The sequence below is a fragment of the Eutrigla gurnardus genome, assembly GCF_963514095.1.
Source record: "Eutrigla gurnardus genome assembly, chromosome: 9".
NCBI classification, from domain to species: Eukaryota; Metazoa; Chordata; class Actinopteri; order Perciformes; family Triglidae; genus Eutrigla; species Eutrigla gurnardus.
Window position 1 is genome coordinate 11,824,657 of NC_139923.1, and position 23,460 is coordinate 11,848,116.

The 23,460-nt window shown below is 39.5% G+C and overlaps 1 protein-coding gene across 2 annotated transcripts in view; it reads right to left on the reverse strand.

The window, feature by feature from the left end:
* Positions 1–15,504, reverse strand: part of LOC311018719 (tumor protein p53-inducible protein 11-like) — a 29,891-nt gene extending 14,387 nt beyond the window's left edge. The window contains exons 1-2 of one of the 2 annotated variants that reach the window (XM_084017769.1): positions 15,385–15,504; positions 11,917–12,028 (exon numbers count right to left, since the gene is read on the reverse strand). The gene's annotated coding sequence lies outside the window, so the exon portion shown is untranslated. The remainder of the gene's footprint in view (positions 1–11,916; positions 12,029–15,384) is intronic. The other variant, XM_084017770.1, reaches the window with a different exon arrangement.
* Positions 15,505–23,460: the final 7,956 nt, after the last annotated feature.

A 23,460-nucleotide genomic window follows, 5' to 3' on the forward strand; every position in this document is an offset into this window, starting at 1 on the left:
GCACAAAGCATTTAAAACGTTGCCAGTGTCCAAAAATACACGCAAAGCACTAAATTCAGCATCAGTGCTATTATAATAGGTAACATATTCTAGAAGACATAAGGATATGTTATAGGCCTACAATTATATTTAAAATACATTGTAAATTTAAAACACCCCAAATAAAACACAACCCAGAAGACAATCACTAATCTAAAAAGGTATAGCCACAGTATTGCATGTGTGATAATGACATGCATATAATACCCTCAAGGTAGCCTGAAGAGGAAGGTGTATAAGTGATGTCTGCTGGGAGGCCTGCTAATGCAGTCTGAAGAGATAGGGTTTGTGATTGTGCGTGCCTTTGTTGAATGTCAATGCATTTACTTCCCAGTGGGATACACAAAGAGAGGGGACATAGTCTTATAACAGAATAACAATGAATCAGTGTGTGGTTAAGAGGACAGGTTAGTCCACCTGGAGTGAAGAATTAACCAAAACCAAGAGTTCTGTACTGACAATGACAGCTGCTAAACATAGGAGGAAGATATTGTGGGTAAGGTGTAAACTCCCAGAGAGATCCATGTTAGTCACAAGAAAGACATTCTGTAAAAAAAAAAAAAAAAAAAACTATCAATTGAACAAAGCACTGCATGGGTGTGGAGGAGCAACTGTGAACCAATGCTCCTCAAAATAAGAAAGCAGACTCTACAGCTTGCTCATCTCCTCCTTTTTTACCCTCAATAACTTGAGCCCCAGTTGCCCTTCAAATTGCCTTGCCACCATCTAGCAGCTTCATATAGTACCAGGAGTAGATAATGCACACAAAAACAGACTCAATGAATTGTCTCTTGAGCCCATTCATAATAAAACTGACCTCAACAAAAGCATTACCTCTCATGGTTAGTGTTACCAGTATGGATTTCTCACTGCCCCGAGGAATACGGGAGCTTTAGCACAGTCTACCTTTAAGCTGAGGACAGGAAGAACCAGTCTCACAAGATCTGATGGAATACGATCAAGCATCATTGACTCTGATGGATTCCAGATGTCCAAATGATGTTAAACATTGCTTGTTTATGTTTTCCTGGTGAAACAAAGCCACCACCACTGAGGTTGGAGCTGTAAATCAGGAAGAGGAATGTGGAGAGCTTGTTTTCAGCATCATTTAACTATTAAATTTGTTCCAAATATCCATGGTGCCCAGAGGATTAATCCTTCTGACATTTCCTCACCAACTTTTGCACTTATCCAGTTAAATATCTCCACGTCTACAAGACGGTTTGGCACACATTTTGGTACAATCCTGGTTCCCAGTCATTGCATCATGCTGGCCTTATTGAAGCTCTTACTTTTCATTTAGTGCAATCATGAGGTTGCCCAATGTGGTTAAGATGTCTAGTCCTTTCATGTCTTACCGTTATCACTGTACAGTAACCATGCAGTAAATTAAAGGCAACAGTACTTTTGCTGTGCTTGTTTGTTGTTGACGAGAAAGGTACTGGAAATGTTCTAAATGAATTTATTTGCAGTTGTGTTACCAAATCACATCCATTCACTGGAGAATACTGAGGTACATGTTTTCCTTGACACAAGCAGACTAGTGCCCTAGGGAGAGTGGAGCTGGGTAACTGCAGGACTCCACTTTGAAGTCTGCGAGTGCTCAGGATTTCCACACTTAGGGCTGGGTATCACAACAGAAATCATGTCAATCCTACCCAGTATTGTTACACTTTGAGGAAAACGGTGCCAAATTGTGGTGCTTGATATGTATAGTGCCATGGCCTAACAAGCAGAGAAAACAAGACATTCATTCACCCGCAAGCAACATCTGAAATGTTCAACACGTGATCCAAAGAATGGAAAAATCGCTTCTGGGGACTGAAGTAACAGTTTGCCTACTGGCAACTTGAAATATTTACAGTCTAAAAAATAAGCCACATTTCACTTCTGTATTACAAAGACTTTCCCAAAAGGTCCCATTCTGCTATAAAATTGAAACGCAGCTTTTATGCAATGAAACTCAAAATATAAGGTACATTGAATAATACAAAATAAAACTTGCATTAGGATGAGCATTACAAGTAGTTCCACATTGACTATATCAAAACATTCAAAGCATCAAAACATGTATCATCCCAGTGATCGGCACATCTGGGTGATGCTGTCAAATATGCATTAGCATGTTGCCTGGGTTTCCATTCACATAACTGCAACAGTGGAGCAACACAGACACAAGGACATTGTATCATACACAACACTCTCTCTGTTGCTGTTGTAGCTGACCGGGAACCCGCCGGCAGATCTTTGAGCTCTGGCGCTCGCCACAGTGTGACTGACTCGCACGGCAATCCACTTGTTGCGCTAACGGCACGCGGCTAAAAGTGTTCGGGTTGAAGTCTGGTTCCGCAGTTAACCCATTCAGACTAGTTCTCGTTTGGTTGAAAAATGTTCTCGTAGATGAGAAAACAGGATTTATAATAAAATGTCAGAAACTCAGAAACCTCAACGCACTTCTGACACAATCAGAACAAGTATTTGTTGCAATTATATTGTGATAAACTATGAATTGTGCAGGTGTTCAAAATATTGTGGCAACCTCCTGTGTCTGCTTGAAGAATTGTAAGATCGGAAACAAAAAACACAGATGGCAAAAACCCAAGCTCGCTGTTATGCACCAATGCCGACAGCGGAAACATTACGTCCCTTTTTAATGTAATATTCACATTCTGTGTCAAAGTTTGCATGACAAAAACAATCGATTGGAAACAAAAATTGCCATGCAAATTGATGTGACTACAGTGTGAGTAAAGGCCTTGAGACTGTGCATTTTCTCTACATGTTCCCTACCGATCAGACATTTAAGACATTCTGTTGACCGTGACATCTGTAGATCACAGTCGGGCATATACTGGTAACAGCGAACTGCACATTATATCATGTAAGTGGAGAGATGGGTCCTGTAGATTTACCCAGGCATCCGGGGCGGATATAACCCAGAGCATTTTCGTCAAATCACCTAAAAGTAATGGTTTCCCTGCCAAACAGATGCTGGCTCTGATGTGGAAATTACAGATGAGGTCCAGTTGTCGTAAAAAGGGCAGTAAAAACAGATGAACACAGAGAGCAGTGCTTATGACAGCTGGAGATAAACAAAGGACAATGGAGAGGGCAGTGAATTCCTGTCTTGAGTCAGAACAGGCCAACAATGAATACCCTGGAAACTGTGCTCTACACCACACAGAGAAGATCTGTACAGTCAGTCTGAGGAGAGAATCCCTCCTCAGATACCATCAATGGATTATTGTGCCGAGTCGAAAAGATTAATGCTGTTAAATCATTGGAAAGTTACCATGGATTAAACCAGTCCTAATGATTCCTGGGATTCTAAGTTTCCCTGCCTAATACTCCGTTATTACATCACACTGCAGTGAGATAAATTACTCTCCTATTCGTTGTCTAACTCCAATGTGATTGTGTAAGTGCGAGTGTTCCTAGAGCGTTTACTGAAGATAATTTGGGAGTCACAATTATAAACAAAGCATAGTAGTGGTTGTCACTGTAATGAGCTGTTGATGCTACATCTATCAGGGTAAATTGTTTAACAATGCAAATCCAGTTTAAAATGATACAAATTGCAGTTGAATGCTACACGACTACACTCCTTATAAAGTGAGACGCCACTCAAGATTGTGCATTTCTGATAACAATTTCAAGCACTGTCCTGTGAATTCAGCTGGAGGGATTGTGGATAATGACTGAGTTCAAATTACAGCAGTCCAGCTGTGTCTCAGCGGAGGACCCCCTCCATCCCTCCTCCTCTGTGCACTACAACTACTCCTTCATGAATTAATTACAAGAAATAAAAAAGGATTTATGCAATGCCTGGTTTGAGCACTGAGCGTTAACCTTAACTTAAATATGTTTGTGCACTGAACATGGAATTAGACACCGACTGTATAGGGTGAACATTTTAACAAATAGACATCACCATGACACTTCCTCAGGTTGTTACTTACCATAAGACAATTATTTTTTTTTTGTATTGATATTATTGTTTTCTGAAAATATTATGTTTAAATGTTCAAACGAGGCATTGTCTTGTCAAATATGTGCTGATTTGCATATATTTCTAGAACATAAATCTGAACATTGAGAAGGTTAAAAATCCTTGTTTCATTTTGGAGTCAAGGGTTTTTTTACAGACAGAATCTGTGTATCACAAAAATACTATATTATTTAAATCAGGCTATAAAAGGGCTATGTAAAATCCCCTCTATACACTTCAGAATATAATAGGAATGAAACTGGAACATTTGGTGTATGCAAGTGCTACTGGAGTCGAGATTTCTGGCTCGGAGATGAGAAAAAAAATCATTGCACACCACAGTGATTTGCTCAATGTCTGAAATATCAACCACTTCTACTGAACCACTTCTTTACTATAAAAACGATGATGCCTTTTTTAGCTACTGACTCAGGACGGGCAGACTTTTTATTTTATGTTTAAATATGCAAATGATGCATCATCCCATGTTGGATGTTTTCTTTTGTTGCCTGGGGTGTCTCCCCTCTAGGCTACCAACAACCCATAATGCAACACTCTCTTGTAACAGGCTCACTCAGTTGGAGCCAATGGTTGTTCCAAATGTGAACATGTAAATGTCCAGTCCTCAAATATAATACAACCCCCACTTATCCAAATGTAATTTCCAGAAGACGAAATATCAACTCATATCTGTGTCAACACCACAATAACAAACCACTTGCAGGGTTTGACAGCTTTGCAAAGTCAAACAATGTAATGGTGTGTAAGGTTTATTTTTACTCTCTGGTATATATTGGGCTCATGTGGGGCATGGTATTGAGAGGGTGGGTGGGGGTCTAGTAGTATGAAATCACTGAGGCCTGCCAGTGATTGTTTGGTGTTTCCATCTATGGAGGCATCTTGACACGGCAGGCTCACTGTGAGGGCAACATAGAAGCAGCAGAGACGTGGTGAGGTAAAGCAGAGCTGACACTTAGTGCACACATGCTGCTGGGAGGTGAATGATCTCCTCCAAGGAGCGAAACCATCAGAGCTCAGCGGGGATCTATCACACACTCAACGAGAAAAGAAGACGGGAATAAGGTCCGCCTTCAAAAAACACCCTGACAAAGGTGACACAAAACCTCCAAGCTTCGTCTCTGCTGCACTGCAGGTCACCCAAAAACAGCCAACCAGTAATTATTACCACTTATATACAATAATTATTATTATTCCAATGATACAGTGACTAACATTCACAGCTGCATATTATTGCATTGTCTATGTGATTTTACAACATGCAGCAATTATAATTGCACAGAGGGGCAGGTTAGAAAGCAGATGTAGATGTTCTGTTTCATTATTGTAATGACACATCAAGTAAAGCTGCAAAACTTTCAGAGAGGATTTAAAATTGTGCCAAAGCTAAAGAAAGCTAGGACATTTCATGATCATACAAATTCAACTGCGATCATTTAAGAGGCTGTAGTTTGTTATGCTTGAACTGTATTGCATTTTACAGAGAGAGATAATATAAAAACGTTATAAATGAATAAAACATAATAGAAACACCTGCCAGTATAACACACTAAAATTCAACAGCAGCCTCCAAAATTACCAAAATGAGTCCTCTCTAAAACATCATGAATGTTATGATGTAAAAGAGAACATTATAACATTCATGAAGGTAGAATTTATGGCAGGACTTAAACTACATTAATAAAGCGGTAGCTGAGTGGGCTGAATGTAGGCTACAAGTCTTTAAAGTGCTAAGTCAAAAGGAATTAAGTGAGGTCCAGTCACAGGTAGGTGGAAATACCAGATGTCAACACTTGTTGTTCATGGTAACTGTTCGCCAAGATGAATGATCATTGAGGCAGGCTTTAATGACGCACAACAAATGGTCATTAGTGGATAAAACTCTGTGCACCCAATTATTTTGCCCTCAAGACATTGAACATTTCAAGGGTGACCTTCACCACACAAAACACCACAGGGGTAGTGTTACAGAACTTTGTGGATTAAAGTTTAATACATATCACCACAAAATCATTGTAAACTGCAAGAATTCCTTTTTCTCTTGTGGCAAACGAACTATTACTTGCTTAAAGTGCAAAAAAAGTCAGACACAGTGGAGAGGCTTATAATAAACAATGTATTAACGAATGTAACGCTAGATGGAGAGGGTTTTTTACTAGGCTATGTTTTCTGGTTTGATTTGATCAGCTAAACTAAGAGATGTGAGAGGACAGGAAAGGAGGAGTAGAGGCACGAAGAAGAATTGTATTCGCCAAATACACGTTTTTACTGAATAGAGCCTGGTCACATCATAGTACACCTCTTTTTGAATGATATGCCATCTTTCTAACTTTCCTGTTTACATTATTCTGCTTCTCTGATCTTATTTACCATTGCGCTGAAGAACTAAAAGGGAGTTTGATTATCCGCAATTTGTAAGACAGGAGCAGTTTCTGTGTTCCTAGGGAAACCCACATGGCTGAGGACAATTACTTTCTCTCCCCGTCAGTGAGTGAGTGTGAAAGCAATGAAACAGCTTTCTGGCTTTCCACTTCTTGAAGCCCCCCGACTGAGCAGCAAAAGAATGGAAATAGCTTCTCTTAATGAATTTCGAAGCAATGTAATACTAATTATATGAAATGCTTTAATGTGTCCTACCAAGGACAACTGCTTTTGTGTTTCTTTCACAATAAACAAATCAATGTTGATTGCAGATTGAGTCCCCAGGTTTCCCAATATGACTATTTCAAGCCTTCCGCTTCTTCCTTGCTTGCACAGCTTGTCTTGCTTATTGAAGCGCTACCTGGTTGCTAGGCAGCCCTGCTATATGACCAACAGTACTCATTTGAGGACTCAGTCTGTGTCACTATAGGATATCTTCAGGTGGGAGTAATTGCTAGGTAAAGGTCAAAAAGAGATCCTTAAAAAAAAAAAGAAATCCTACATGCTCTCCTTTATATTGCTATCTAGTAACATGTAGTTCATTTCATTAAATATTTGCTTTTTTCCATCTGTCATCTCACCTCCTCCCATGAGCATGTGTAATAGAGCTTGTCATATACCGATAATCATAAGCTCATCATTCCAGGCATGATGGTGGGTTCACAGCAATAAGCACACTTCTACTGCCAATAAAGTTGTAATGAGCCAACAAGTGGGTTCCACAGCAACAGCCAACAACATCCAACAACATCAACGTGAGTGCTGGTCAGCTTTTCCTGTATAAGGCCAGAAGCACGCTAGACCAAGAACAACAACTTCCATCTTGTTGTCACACACTTAAAGATTGGATTCACTCTCTACATTATAATTTACTGTGTATACATAACAAAAGGATCTGCATTCAACAAAACAGCATGGGAGCTACAAGAGTGTTTTTTCCTAACGTAGCGATGACATACAAGCACAGAAAGAGAGAGGGATATGTTTAGTTAGACTTTTGTTATTGATCCACCAGAGTAGGGCACACATTTGATCCACATTTGGTGTGAACATAGGTATAACAATAGCCATGTTAGTTGTGTCCATTAATAATAACATTTTGTGGAGAGTAGCTTTGGAGGGAGGACTGAAGGGATGGACCGTCAATGTTGCTGACTTTCTCACTAGATCTAGGGATTTTTGGAGCTTTGCACTTTCATTGGAAAAGAGTTGGCAACACTAGGGTTGGGTCGACTGACAAATATTGCTTTAAGAAAGACGATATATGAGATAATTGTTCAAAACAAACAAACAACAACAACAAAATCCAGTGAAAATAGAGATGCACAGAGATATATGGACTGGAGATGTTGCAATAGCCATAGGTGGCATAGTTTACAAATCACTTTGATCCTACATGGGATATCACTAGGGCTGTACCAAATAGTTTGAAGCTTCTTGCATAACTGTGACATACAAATAAAATTATATGAATATTTTAAAGAAAAGTAACGCATTCGTCCACCAGCCTGCAACTTCTCTTCCCCCATGTCTCTAACATGGACAGCGAGCCACATAGCAGTGGCTTAATTGTCTGTCCTCAGTCCAAATGTCCAAATGTTTTGTGAAAAAGATGGATGTAATCATTACCAAAATCCACAACATGTTTTCAAAAATATTTTACTTAACCGCAGCCATCTGTATTAAGGTGGCTGTAGCTAGTAGTTTTCTAACAGCACCTTAGAAGACATTTATATAAGAACAATATCACAAAATCATATACAGTATATGATAGCATACTGGTACTTTATTTTATACATTATGAAAATGTGGTTTAAGCATCGAAAAAGAGAGACTGAATACAGCGCAAAATATATAACAGGTGTTGCATTATTAAATATCGTTCTGATATCGTGGCAGTGTGAGGACCATTATCATGGCCAACCAATATTGTGTTGAATGATAATCTTGTCAATCTAGCCTATGCAACACAGCGGTGGGTTTTCCCCAATTGGATGATTTTTAAAAGCTAGCTTACATTCATCGCTGTAGCTCAGTGCAGAATGTCTTCTCATGATTCCTCTTCTATCAGACACAACCCTTGTCTTTAAGCTATAATCCCTCTGTCTAAAAGAGAAACTTATTTCATCAGACTGTCTTTGTTTCTGTGTTACTCAGCTCTGATGCAATGACAGAAACACTTGAATCAATTTCTACCATCAGTAAGCAGAGCACCTTCCACAAACAGTGATACACACAGCTGCACCCATACCAACACAAGCACATACCATACTTGTTACTATTCAGACTATGATTGGTTTGTCAGTCATTCTCCCACACTGCAGACAGACTGCAAATAATAAAGGTTCTCTGTGACACATAATCAATACTGGGAACATTGCATGTTACAGTCCCACTGAAAGCACAGTCTTCCACTTGTCTCAAAATAACCAGGTAACAGACAACTTAATTTCAGTCATATCTCTTCTTGGAAGTGTTATATTCTTGTTCAGGAGGTGGGGACATGGCATGCAGCTCACCAGCAGTAGTAAACAATGCTCACTTTACAAGAAGCCAGACAGGCATGAATAAAGTCGTTGTCAAGGTGTAGAAAAAGCGTTTTGCCCCAAAGCAGGCAAGCCATATTAGACTAGCAGAAAAAGGTCAGACAGCTCGTCACTAAAACACATGGGCCGAATTTGCTCAACAGCCCACAGAAGCAGCAATCTGTGAGGTCCTGAAGCTAATTGGATCGATTTCCACTTTCACAGAGGGAAACACGAATACAAAATAAGGCCAAGTAAAGGTTTTCTACCACAGGGCACTTAATAGAAATTGCTGTCACACTATATTGTTAACTGATCTTCATATATGCCAAAGCCGCCTATTGGTAAATGTGAATACACTTTTGCACCTTGCTAATCAGGTTTTTACTAAGCAAATGCCATGGGGGCTCAGCTGAGTTTACACAGAAACAGATGAGGGAATCCACCTTAGGCAGTGGCAAATCAATTCCTGCACAGGATGGCTGATGATCAAGCATGATAAGGTAAATATCCAATCAGGGGAAAAGGTTGCATTTGTGTCATGGCCCTATTAGCTTCAGTTTATTCCCACAGCAAGAGTCTGGTTGTGACTGCATGATTTTGAAAATGTACTTTTAATAGCAAGAAGCTGCTTACTTACTCCTCTTACATCTGATGTTTTACATCAAATGAGGCAAACACTTACACTTAAAGCTGGGCAATATAGCTGTGGAAAAGCATTGTATAGATAAAATAGTTTTCAAATGGTAAATGGTAGCAAAATTAAACATTACTCCACTGCATTAGATCAAGCAAAAAATGTGATGATATTTACCAGTAATTTTCTTTTAAACTTTGTGATAAAAAAGCTTACACACTTTAATACAATTAGCACTTAAGCTTTAAATTACAATGTGCTAAGCATCATTAGTATAAAACAACAATATAATATGATCAAGATATATATTATAATATTGACTTGGCCTATGTAAAATATACAGATTTTCTCCCTTGGCCTGCCATAAAATACACTCTCTACCAGTAAAAATAACCAATATTAAACATAACAATAGTTTGACATGGACCATGCAATCCCCTAAACTTCTTCCAGCAGGGTTTTCCACAGGAAAGTAAATTTGCAGAATAATGGTTTAATACAGGTTTTCTTATTAAATAAGTGGCCTTTGTGGCTCCTCCATTATCCTTATCTCCTTTGGGAAAGTATTGCTGCAAAATGTTGAACAAAGGTCGGACCAAGTTGGACCAATAGTAGCTGACAAACACAGCAACACAGCTGCTATTGAATGTATTATTCAACCGTATGTTGACGGTGACAGCTTACACTAACTTATGTTTTTATTTGTTTGCCGCTTCTTTGCAGGTGCGTCTAAGAAACATCTGGAAATGGTAATCTAGTGATTAAATAGACAGGAAAAAAATCAATCAACAACTTTGATGATTGGTTAATCGTTATGTTATTTTCAAGCAATAACACCAAACATCCCCTGGCTTCAGGTTGTCTGCCTGTTTTCCAGGTTCTATGCAGGCTCAGACAGGCAATCTGGCAAATCTGGCAAATGCCAGAAGGGCCGGCCCAGTTGTGGGCTGCAGGGCATGATTGCGCAGGGCAATTGTCGGAAAAAATAAAAATCGGTTGCAAACGGTTTTCCTATGTGTATTGCAGCCAGAGCCCATCTATTAAAAAAAATATCTCTTTTCTGTGGCCCATTGATAATAATAATATGCTGGAACAGCCCATCTGACTGGGGTTACAGGGTCTCAAACAGGCTACACAGTAGGTGCAGTAAGTGCTAGAGTCCCTGCCTTCTCCAACCCCTTCAAGTGGATCTGTCCATCTATGGCATGTCAGAGGTCAGGCGTGAATAATCAAATCTAAACAGAAATAAGCTAGTTAATACTGTAATTTGATAATGAATGCAAAAATAACTACAATATAATGGATAAAAGGACCCAAAAAGAGAAGAAAGGTGGAACGGAGAAGATCAGGGAAAAAAGGAAAAGACATTTGGAGGAAGCAAGTGAAACATGCATGCAGTAGTGGAAACGGAGCTAGGCCACAGGGGGTACATATGGAGGCCGAGCCTGATATGAATGATTATTATCCCAAACCAAAATAATTATTTTTCAAATTCCATCTGAACGAAGTCCAAAAAATGCATTCAGAATTTCATTGTCATGCAAGAACGGCACAAAATGTTTGCCCATCCATCAAAGAACTGAGAAACATGAGACAAGTGCTCAACATATGCGCATTGTCACCCTGTATATTGAATCCCCTCTGTAGTCAGAGAGAAAATACTTAATTGAAGCAACATCTAGATGAACCCGACACGTAAAGTGACCAATATTGCAGTACACTAGCAACAGATGTCAGTCAAGTGAAACAAAAGTTCAGTGACTGCTGCTGTTTCAATGATATGGGTGAATAAAAAAAGACAGACAGGGATAAGGCAATATGAATAGGGATGGTTCTTACGCAATACGGTAAATATATAAAGCTGCCGCCTCAACTCAAATATTTCCATTTCTTTTATCATACCGAGTTGAATAATTTCAGGAAAAGGTTGCCAGGAGGTCAGCTAACTAGACATACGACGCAATTGTTGAAATAGTTAGATGTGATGTGCAAGGTCTGCTGAGGAGAACTGAAAGGTGACTTTGTCCAAATGGCAAGGGGGAAATGTGACACCAGATTGAAATAACTCAAACTGTGCACACATGCAGCCAAAAACAATGACAAGGCTCCACTGTGAGCATGAATGCATACAGACTCCAATTAACCAGTCCCCACAGCACGGCCCCATTAACAGTTCACAATCACAGGCTGGTATAGTCCTCATTTCTGGGGACTGCAGGCCTTTTTACATAGACATAACAATTAAAAAAACTATTATCAGTGAAGTGAGACAAAAAAAAATGACTTACTGAATAGAGATGCTAGTTCACACCTGGCTCCTAACCCCGATTGGTGAAGATGACGCTGCTGCTGGCACTACTCCACTCTTCCAAATGTCCTGCAGGGTCCCCTAAATTTTACCTGTCCATTAAAAAGTACAGCATATGTTTTTAAAAGAAAAATGTCTCTTCATTTCATTAAAATAACTTAAGCAAATTATAAAGACCAGATAACCACAAAAGGAGATGCAAGAAACACAAACCTTATGTGGCACCACATGTTGTGTAACATTACAATATGAAGTAAGGAGATAATAGAAGATAATTAATCCAAAATGAGATTTTGAGTTTGTACTGACAAAGGGAACTTGCCAAATATACACAGAAATGGCCTGTAGTGTTTTGACACCACTCAACAACGGGATTGCTTTTCTGTCTTCCACAGTTGTAATCAATGAGTTGAACACCCTATCACTGCCATAAAATGGCAAAGTCTGAAAAGCGACATATGGTCTTCTTAGCTTCTCTAATCTTGTCCACTGGAAATAAACACACATCACAGAGGCACATCTGCTCTAGACTCATTATTGAAGCCTATGGCTGTCACACCAGCCAGTAGGAAATTAAAAGCAACGATGCCAGGAAGAAAGCCATTCTCATTGGCAGAAAACAACTGCTGGTACACAGTAGTCCCCAGAGACAGACCAGAAGCCAGTGCAGAAATATGAAACTAAATATAGCTACCACCATTTTGCTGAAGAAAATCACATTTGTTGCTATTTTAAAAATAGATTTAAAGTGGCAATTACCAAAACAATGCAAGAAGAAGTGATTCACATTGAAAAACAAAACCTTCAAAAAATATAGAAACAAAAACAAAGATAAAGTCTTGAGGCAAACAACCTTTGCAGCCATTATTTAGAGAGAAATCTCTTTTATGTTACTGTATCTGATCTGCCAGGGACAAGTGCCTCAGGCGGTGTAAATACTACCCTCACAATTTCATGGCCTGCAAATACACATGCACATTTGCACGTACATTTGTAGATGCAAAAATAACCATTAAAATGGTCCTTCTTACAGTTTGTTGAATAATTGGTGGACTGTATTGTTAAGGGAAGCGTAAATTAATCAAGGGTTAAACAAAAAGGGGTCACCATCTGCTTTAGCTACCCAGCATGCAACATACCAAGAGTGTGTGAAGGACCTGTGAGACTGCCTAGGGCCGTACACTGTGAAACTGCCTGTGTGTCTCTTCATAAAAACTACATTGAAACACGCAACTATCCACAAATATGCTACTGCTTAACTCTCCAAGGATAAATTCATTCTCAGAGCCCAGCTCCATCGAGACCAGGTTAACTAAATCCAGACTAGTGGGGGGACACATTAGAAAACTTGCAAAGATAATTACTTTTGGTTTTATGGTAAATATAATGCCACTACAGTAGCAGTTCCACCAACAGTGAATCTGTGCTCTTGGATAGAGATGTCAAATGTAATATATTTACATTGGTCAGACAATTGTAAGACAATGTGTACCACCTCTAGGTGTCACAGAGGGCCATGCTATTGTTCTGCATAGTGAGAAAAAAAAACAACTTGCAAGTTGAGGGTTGGCTGAGGTCAAGCGTAAATGAAGACAGAAAACAATGCTAAAGGTCATCATCCAGCCATGTCTGACCCATTTACCAGTGTTTCTGCATTCAGAGTACTACTATGTTAGCTATATGGGAACTATCTCCTGGTTTGATTTAGATTTTTAAAAAGAGTGCTACATCAGCACAGCCACAATAATCTTCAACCGACATCGACCGCTGCCCACTCCACATTCATTTTATTCATTTCCCTTGAAGATGAAAACTTAGTCACCGTGGGCAAAAGAGAGAAGGAAGCCCTGTTTCATTTTTCCTATTTTCCCAGCCAATTAGAATCCCTTGCCCACAAACAGAACCCGGATGGCATGTTGATTCCTGATCACAAGGCAATTACAAAGGAATTGTGTGAGTGCTGCCATGGGAATAAGGCTTGATTTATGAAAATGACAGAAGAAGCAATTTAAAATTCTTCATGCTGTGGGCTAATAATAGCCCTCATCTGTCTCCTTATTCAACATCACAATATATTTCATATTGAGATATAAGGAATGTTATTGCCACCATGTCGCATCCCTCATGTTATGGGCTTCAGTTTGACCAAAGCCAGCATCTTGGGTTTGCTTTTGTTGTGTGTTGATACGTTGGATGCATTGCAAATGTGGGCACGTCAATGCACAGACATGCGTTAAGCAGCTGTGTCATTTTGAAGCAAAAACACTACTATTCATTTCCTGTCCTTCCTTCTGGAACACTCAACAAATTCAGTAGTTAAAGGTTAGAAAAGTAGAGAATCTTACATTTCAGTCATCCAATCAAGGCTTATCATAGCAAACAGGACTGAGACTTTCCCTGCAGACTGCTCTATTTGTAAGATCCAGCTCAGTTCAACACTGACAACATGACAGTGCTGCAGCATTGCTGAACTGCACTTGGGACAAGTCTTGACACACCAAACACTAACCTGAACTGTGCAGTGTTATGCAAACTATTACACCCAACGATCTATCTCCCAAGGAAAAATTCAATCACTGCACTTCATGTCAACTGCCATTTCAGGAGGAAAGTACAAGTATGTGCTGTGTACACAGCACATCGGTTTTCTACTGGCTAACCATATTTATATAAATATTACAGTTGTCCACCCCTTACTTGTGATTTTAAATAATACATTTAACACTTCTAAGTTGCTGAACACAAAGAGATTTTGGCTCTCACTGCCCTTCTACTATACGTTCACCTATTAACCAGTCAACTATGCCACCTCCTTTTGAAAACTTAACATTTATTCAACTTGCTAACCTCATTTTTTTTTAATCGTGTGAACTAAAATGCTTTAGTGAAATTTGTAAAAGCTCAGCACTGTCATTTTTTAATAATTAGCTAATCAAGGTAGTAGTTCCTCGTTAACCGTTGACTGCTAAATAACTTCACAGTGACTGGGTGGGGTGGAGCAGCTCGGCATTAACACGGTCATGGATCTAAACGATAAACAAAAAACAGGGAAGGGGGTATATCTTATATTGTAGATAAGCGTTTTACGTTACATGCCATTGATTCGCAGGAAAATAATTGTCTTTTCTTTAACGGCTTATTTGACAGAGCTGCCGACCACGCTAAACTTCGCTCCCACGCTTCTCTAACGTAAACGACAATTCACATAAAATAGTGGTTCAACAAGAAAACAATAATACATAATGTCTCTGACAGAAATAGTCGATAAGCTCCCCCAACTCACGCAGCGTGAGATGACTTTAACTATATTCAAGCTAGCAGTTGGTTAACTCTGCTGAGACGTTTCAACAAACAAAACACAGCTTGAAGCGTGTTGAAGTACAATTCTAGTTCGTTTGAATGACAATAGGCACGATATTTAAAAGCAAGGAATACGCGTGTAACTTACAGCTGGAAGCGGAGCGGTCTCCGGAGTTTGCTTCAGAGTGTAACGTAAGCCGTTATTACTGTGATTGTGCTGGGCAGATAGTGTGGAGCCTCATCAGAGCGCGCTCTGGTTTTCACAAACCCCCCGGAGCAGCAAACAAGCCAAGGGAGCTGGACGTTACCGTAATAACCGGAGCTCACTTCAAAGAGCACGCTGGATTTGATATACCGTAATACGTGAACTAGAGCTAGAACGTGAACGTGGTCTTCAGCGAAATGCTAGTGTTACAATGAAAGTCTAATTCACAGGCAGTGATCGAAGAAGTACTCTTATATTTTACTGAAGTGAAAGTAGCAATACCACAGTGGAAAAAATACGGTATTACAACTAAAAGTCCAGCATTCAAAATACTGTAAAGTAAAATTAGCTATAGTAGGTAAGTAGCATCAAATAAAAGTAACAATAAAAAAATAGGCCTACTCATTTTGCAAAATGGCACATTTCCGAATAATGTACTCTAATGTTAAGGGGGGCTCATTTATACAACTTTATATTTAGCCTGGTAGCGTAATACATATTTACGGAGCCCCTAAAGGGTCATGGAAGGATTTTTTTTTTTTTGCGAGATCTCGCAATACTTATCTCGCAAAAGTATTGCGAGATCTCGCAAAAAAAAAAAAAATCCTTCCATGACCCTTTAGGGGCTCCGTACATATTATAATACAACATATAGATAATAAGTTGATTGGAGTTAAACATACATTATTTGCCTCTGAGCTGTAGCCTCATGGAGTGGAAGGATGAAGTAGCCCAAAATGGAAATTATACAGTAAATTACCTCGAAAGTATAATAAAATATATAAAATAGGCAACTTTTTTTACATTCCATCACCGACATTTGCAGGTTTCCCACTTGTGTGTACCTGTAGCCTACTCACAGTCATGTAGAATACACAAAGGCATTACAATTAAATACAACCAACTATAATTATGGTTCATGGTAGAGGTTCTACCTTAATTAATCAGAGCGAAAGCACCACCCGGCTAGCATGCTAAGTGACAAAATCAAACACACCCATTATGCACAGGTGAACAGGTGCATGCTGGGTCTAGCAAAAAAAAAACAAAAAAAAAAACAAAATGCTAAAATGCACGTGTTGGATAATCTTTCAACGAAGAAGAAGTAGAAGAAGGTGGACCCCCAGCTGTGGCTTCTGCATTTACTTATAGGGACTTGAACTTTGAGGCAGGTGTGCACAGCCTGCTGTTTGTGACATTATCCCCCTCCCGGATGTGACTGCTAGCAGCTGAATTGACGGATTTTTACGCGACAGACGAGTGGACCAGCTGTTATGAAGCACTGGGGATGAATGAGCAGAGGAGTTGAAGCTGGACTGGATCGTGGAGGAGAGAATGACGCGCAGACAAGTGAGTAACTTTACAGCAACAAACTTCGTTGACCAGAAACGTGCAAACCTGCGCAGACTGGCTCTCTCTGTTCCCTCCTTTGCTTTAATGTGCGTGTTTGTGGGCTGTACCTGCTGTGGAGTACATATTGTGTGTTGGCTGCCATGGTGATGCTTTATTCTGCACCCGCCGAGGTTGCAACAGGCCCATGGTAGCTCCTTTTGGTTATTGTTGGTCCTTGGGTCGGCCTTGTCTGAGTTGTATCCTCTTTTCTGGTTAATTGTTGAAAGGCACTTGTTTATTTATAACCTGTAATCAGCTGTATAGACGGGCTTATGAAAGGAATATTGTTGTTTGTTTGGACATATGGACTTCTTAATGCGTTTTGTGCATTGTGCAAAGTGTTATTGGATATAGTAATTCTATTGCATCATCACCATCATATCCAGTACACCTTTTTGCTTTTACATTGACGATATTTTAGTTCTCTTTCTATTCATGTGTATTTTTTATTTTTTATTTTTTTTTGTATACTTGAAGCATATTGTCACGTTTCAGGTGCATAATAGGTTGTTAGTAGTTCGATGAGTCATTTTGCCTAGTCTTCTTAGATTGTCCCATTTTAAATAATTGTTGGCAACCCGCAGAGTAAAAAAAATCCAATATTCCACAAAAGGCAAAGATTAATACAAATGTGTGTAACAATTTAAATCCCCCACCCATATTTATCTTGAGTCTTGACCCCCAGGTACTGCAAAAATACAGATAACGGGCCAAGGCATGTTCATTCAGAAATATTTTAGGAATGTCCCTGTCTGGCAACAGGATGCCATAGGACTTTGATGATCTACCTACTTACTCTACACAAAATACTTTGGCATGATGTAACCCCCTTAATGTTGTTTGTGTCCTCCCTTCGTCTCCTCTGTGGCCCCCCTCTTCCTCCACCCAAACAATATGTTCATCTGTCCATGAATGGCCAGTTGACCCTCTCTGATGTCTGCCTGCTCAAAATTCAGGAGCGGTCGTTCATAAAGTAAATAGCATACATCTGTTTGAAAGCTCACACTAACTGCCTTGCACCTGTAAACTCAAATTGACACCATGTAATGGGTGAGAGAACAATTTCAGGATATCCCTATTCATTTGTTCTTTCTTTCTTTCTTTCTTTCTTTCTTTCTTTCTTTCTTTCTTTCTTTCTGTCCGTCTGTCCGTCTGTCTGTCTCTGTCTTTTCTTTCTTTTTCCATTTATCTATTCTGAAAACAAATTAACAGTTGATGGAATAAGCTGCTCCTGTTTCCTCAATGTCTGACTGGTGTTTCAGCATCAAGCCTTTCATAACATAGCAGAACAGTTACAATGTAACAGCCTTCTATCTCCACACCTTGGATTCAGAGCCTTAATGTAAAAACACAGGGTTATTTGTCTTTAATTGCTTTTGTAACAGCATCGAGGATACTCATGTAGGTGCTAATAAAACAAGCTCTCCACCTTTGAACAGAGGTGCTGAATTAGTGTTGCAAGAAAGAACCTCTGAGGAATTTCTGGCAGAAGCAAAAATGAAATGTGTGGGAGGGGAAAGGTGCACGGATAGCAGTGTGAGGATGAAGGAGCACACGTTGAATAAAACAACATTTCACTGTACACACAGTTCCAGGGAAAAACATCACACAGCACTGTATTCCAACTGCAGGTTGAAACCAAATATTTTCCTTTAGTATGAAAATTGTAATTTTGTTTTCTGATTTAGGCTACTTTCATATAGGCCTGACACTGCTAGACAGTGACGGCATCACATTTCTGATTTGCATGACAGAATTCTGATCATGTGACTCTTACTGCGATGGGACAGTAAGGTGTTGTAGAATTATTAGGAATGTTGTTTTAATGCAGGGACTTTATGTCTTCGGTATTATCTTTTGCATATGCAAGTCAGTAAAAAAAAAGGACTGTAATTCAGATATTGGCTTCCATTGGAAATCATAATGTGCACATAAAAAGGGATCTGAGCAATAAAACAAAATGAACCCTTTAATCTAAATCAATATTCCTAAACTGAAGAGCTTTGAAAGAACAGATTCATTGATGCAAAACACGCTAGTGATCAGTGAATTGGTATGATGTCATAGAAATATGTCCAAGTATTAATAATGCAGCCAAACGTAAGTGTTACCAAAGAACTATTCTAGTAATACATTGTTTTACCTTTTCATGGATGGCTGGGTGATATGAATACAATCAAATATCACAATATTTTTGACCAAATACCTCTATTAATATTGAGATGATATTAGTCCACCATTGGTGCTTTTACAAACAAAATAAACTAAGGTTTATGATAAATAATCATTGATGTGTTTATGATAATTAAGTGGACAAAAGGCAAATAATAGAACAGCTGAAACAGTCTGGTGAGTTCAGAGAATTACCTCATTTTACCTTTGCAGCCTTTTAGAACCTTGAAAAGACAATACTTATGCCATATTACAATATCGCAAATCTAAGACGAGATAGTCTCACGTCCCAATATCACTATAATATCGAAATATTGCCCAGCCCTGCTTCAACGATTCATACATACCATTCATGAATCATGTGTGAACCTCCAGAATGAGACACTGACCTGTTTTCCAAGTAGTTCTCCTGATCTGTATCTCAGGGATGACATCCAAAGAGTGAAGAATTGCTGGTGAAGATGATTGTAGACCGAATTGTTTGTTTGGATGGAAAAGGCATGAGGGATTGAGAAAGTAATGTTTAAACTTTCATTTTGTCTGATAGAACATTTTTCAGTACATATTATATTTAGCCTGCAGACACAGAAACGGGCACCAAGCACTTTGTGTGTGATTTGAGCAACAAACAGAAAATATGTCTCCAAGAAAGGGGCTGGAATGTGGGAGGCATACGTGCTTTGTTTTCACCCACACACAAACCTGTCAAACAACACTCTTCTTCCACCCCCAACCTGCAACCAATCGGGCGTTTGATTATAGCGGACGATAAAAACCTATCTTGTGTTCGCTCATAGGTTTGTTATGAAAGATATCAAGTAAACAAGCCGATATGAAAGTGCAACAAATCCCTTTACTCCAGTGAAACGGAAAACAAAAATGCAAGAGAATACGGGTTCTTGTCCACTCAATTTCATCCCCAATGACCCTTTTCTGACATTTTTTCTAAAAAAAAACAACAACAAAAAACCCTAAATAGTTCTCCTTTATCATCCATTTAGATAAGCTGTCTGTGAACTCCTCATATTAAACACCTCAGTGGACCTTGACAACAGCAAGGTCTTGTTATCAGCTTTCTTCCAGACATCCCACCTCTTCAGCTAATCGTGTTAGACAGGCCTTTAGGCATTAGTCTTAAATTCTCCTGCTGTGCTACATCTCACTTCGCATCCTCGGATCCCAGGATGTTTTTTAAAGCGTGAGATATTGCGGGTGTATGGTAATCATATGGCATTATTAAAAATGGGATCCTCTTAATCCTCGCTTGTCTCAAACGCCCAGGATATGCTGCTGAAGAGTAAGTGACATTTTTTCATTTGAAGGAATGGATTATTTAGGCTTGTTGCCAGCAGGCTGAGAAAACCATAACCAGTCATCAGAACAGGAAGGCTGTGGGACATCAAAGAGGACGGTGACATCCTGGAAAAGGAACGAGACTGGGCCAATACTGACAGCAATAGTGCCGGGTGAAAGGCTGTGTGAGGCAGATGCTATACAGGAGGAAGAAAATAGGTGATTTCTGAAGAGGGTTGGACTTTGAGTTGAGTGATAAAGCTTTCTGTTCTCTACAGGAAACATTGTCTGAAATGGCAGTTATCCATGAGTTTACTGTATCAAAAGTGTAACTCTTCTAACTAGTCAATCAATCTCACATGTTGCTCAATTATAGCCCAACAGTTGCTCAAAATGAGACAAAGGTCAAGTATTGGTTAAATGCAGGCCACTCTGTCTACATGCAGGCTTATTGAGCTGGCCTCCACCACCGGACAAACGCGCAGCCAGTAAATCATTTCCCTGGCTCATCCTTTACTTTGAGATGAATCTTTATTAATCTCTATCCGACCCTGGAGAGAATTAGAGAACCCATTCATCCAATAATAATAAGGACCCAAACTGAATTATTATAATTTCCACTGAATAACCTCGACAAAAAAAAACCTGAATGATGAGAGCCAAGAAAACGGAAGCAGGACAACGTCTTTTGTGGCGCACAATCAAGGTGTTCCTAAACACTGCATTCAGTTTGCATTAATGGGTTTATTTAAAAGATTTGAAATGGAAATAGTCTTTTGATATGAAGGAGCTCTCGGAGGCTTTGGCACATTGTGTTTTTACGTGGGATCCGACAAAAATGTTTAGCACCTAAGCTGTTCTTCTTAGGGAAACAATGGTGTGCCCCCTCTTTCTAGTGTAATTTAATTTCCTCTTTGCCTCAGCCAAGAGCTATTTTGAGAACCTGGCCGTTATTTGTTCCAAGCAGAGGAAAATCATTAACCCAAAGGTAGGCTTAATTCCGATTTGAGGGCATTTACCTCCCCAGTTTTAACAGAGGCTGAGTAGTTGACTCAAAAGAAGCCAAATCAGATATGATGTATGAAATGGGAATGTTTCACAAGCTGAACGATGTCCCAGGGTGTTGTGGGAGAAATAAAAAGAGAGGGGAAAATAGAAGCTTTAATATAATGCTCCAACAGTTTTCAGCAAGAAGATGTGCTCATAACTGCTATGAATTCAGGTGTTACTGTTTGAACCGTTTTAAACCAATGAATCAAAGTACAATTTCTCAAAATCCTCTCATATAAAAGCAACATCTATGTGATATGTAAAACAGACAGTATTCCCTCTGGATCACCACACTCTTCGTCTTCTCAGATGAATATGTGATTTCCTGCACATGGTTGCATATAATTTACATATTTCATCTTTAAGGACTAAAACTGCCCAGTTTCTCCTCTAGCTTCTCCCCTCCAACCACTGCCACATGCACCGAAACACTATTTAAATGTTTTATATATAACGGATTTTGTTTTGCTGTTACACACAGACTTGGGGATTTAATGAGCTATTTAGTGTTAAGTAGCAGGAAACGTCCCCGCTCTGTAATAGAACTGTGTGTACTCACAGTATGACTTCCATCTGCATGTAGTGACCAAGATGTTTATATTGAAAGGCTGAGAATCATGATGTGATCACCATATTTCCCTTGTGTTTACAGCATCACTACACAGGTAATTCTATCATCCCGCTAAAAAAAAAAAAAAAGTGGCCAAGCTTACCTTCGCACTGACTTTACCATCCCTCAGTAAAGACCTGACCTTTTTAGCTGCAGACTGTTGGGCTTGTTAACGCACACTCCATCAATCCTTCCTTTTCAATACCAAACAGCTGAAAGGTTGAACTGGTGACAAACAAATGAGCTCGAAGAGAAAACATGTGCGGAAAAGAATGGGAATATTATACCCTTTTTTGTCTCAATAATGCAAGAGAAGTTATGACATTAGTGCTATTGTATGTATTACATAATTTTGTTGTGAATACACAGACTTGCCTTCACCTGAATGCCATAGTCCCATTTAGTTGACCTGTGTTACCAAATAAAGGACCATGGTATCAAAATGAATGTTTTTCATGCGATTGATTTGCACATGTTTTTGTCTCGTCAAGGTCTTTGATAAAGAGGACTTTTCTTTCTGTCACTTATAAGTTGGCACAATATAACCCCTGAAGTGTAACACAGTGATGATGATGATGATGATGATGATGATGATGATGATGATGATGATGATGATGATGATGATGATGATGATGGGTCTGTGTAAGACCTGGAAGATTGCCTGCTTTAATAAATGAGTAAAGGTTTGTGTTGCTTCAGCTCAACAAGTAAATAAACTCAAGGTTTGCTATTTTCAGCCTTGGCACGCCTCGATATCCAGCTGAGAGGTTAGACAAGCTCAGCTTATCAAAAAAGTTCTCATGCCAAGGCACACATTGATCCGTCCTGTATCCTGCTGACAGGCCGTTGCCGTTGTTGCATTGATGAGACGAGAGAGGACTGAGAGTTCCACATCTTTCTTCCCTGTCCAATATGAGGAGAAATGAGATACCGGCTGACACTCTTGAAGCCCCTTCTGCTCTGCCGGGTGAAATACAGCAGCTCTCTAGCAATAACTTCATTGTGACAAGAGACCATGTCCCCTCCAATGTATGAAATATGGAAATGTGTCCCCCTAGATATATGTAAGGACCAGAGCCTGGAAGAAAGCTTTTGATGAACTCATCTGCACTGGGATGGAGGAAGATCTTCTGGGTCTCTGTCCTCATTTTAATACAAAGATGAACCAAACTGACTGAAACATTTAGCCGCTTCAAGATCACACTGTTGATACGAGCAGCCGAGGTGACCTGCTGCTTCTGGTGTCTGACTGAAGATTTTGCCCTTGCTCTCTGGGGATAAAGAAGGACAGCCGACTTCTCTTACACTTCCCTCTGGTGCTTTTCCTTTGCTGCACACTGAAAGCCAAAGGCAAAGTCAACGTGATCCGCGCCTTCAAAATGTTACCGCAGTTATTTCAGGCCGGCAGTGTCCTTATGTAACACACAGCAGATCGTTTCCCAGTTCTTCCCAGGGAAGAGTTTGCTGAATTAATTGACTTTTTTCTTATTTATATAAGTAGA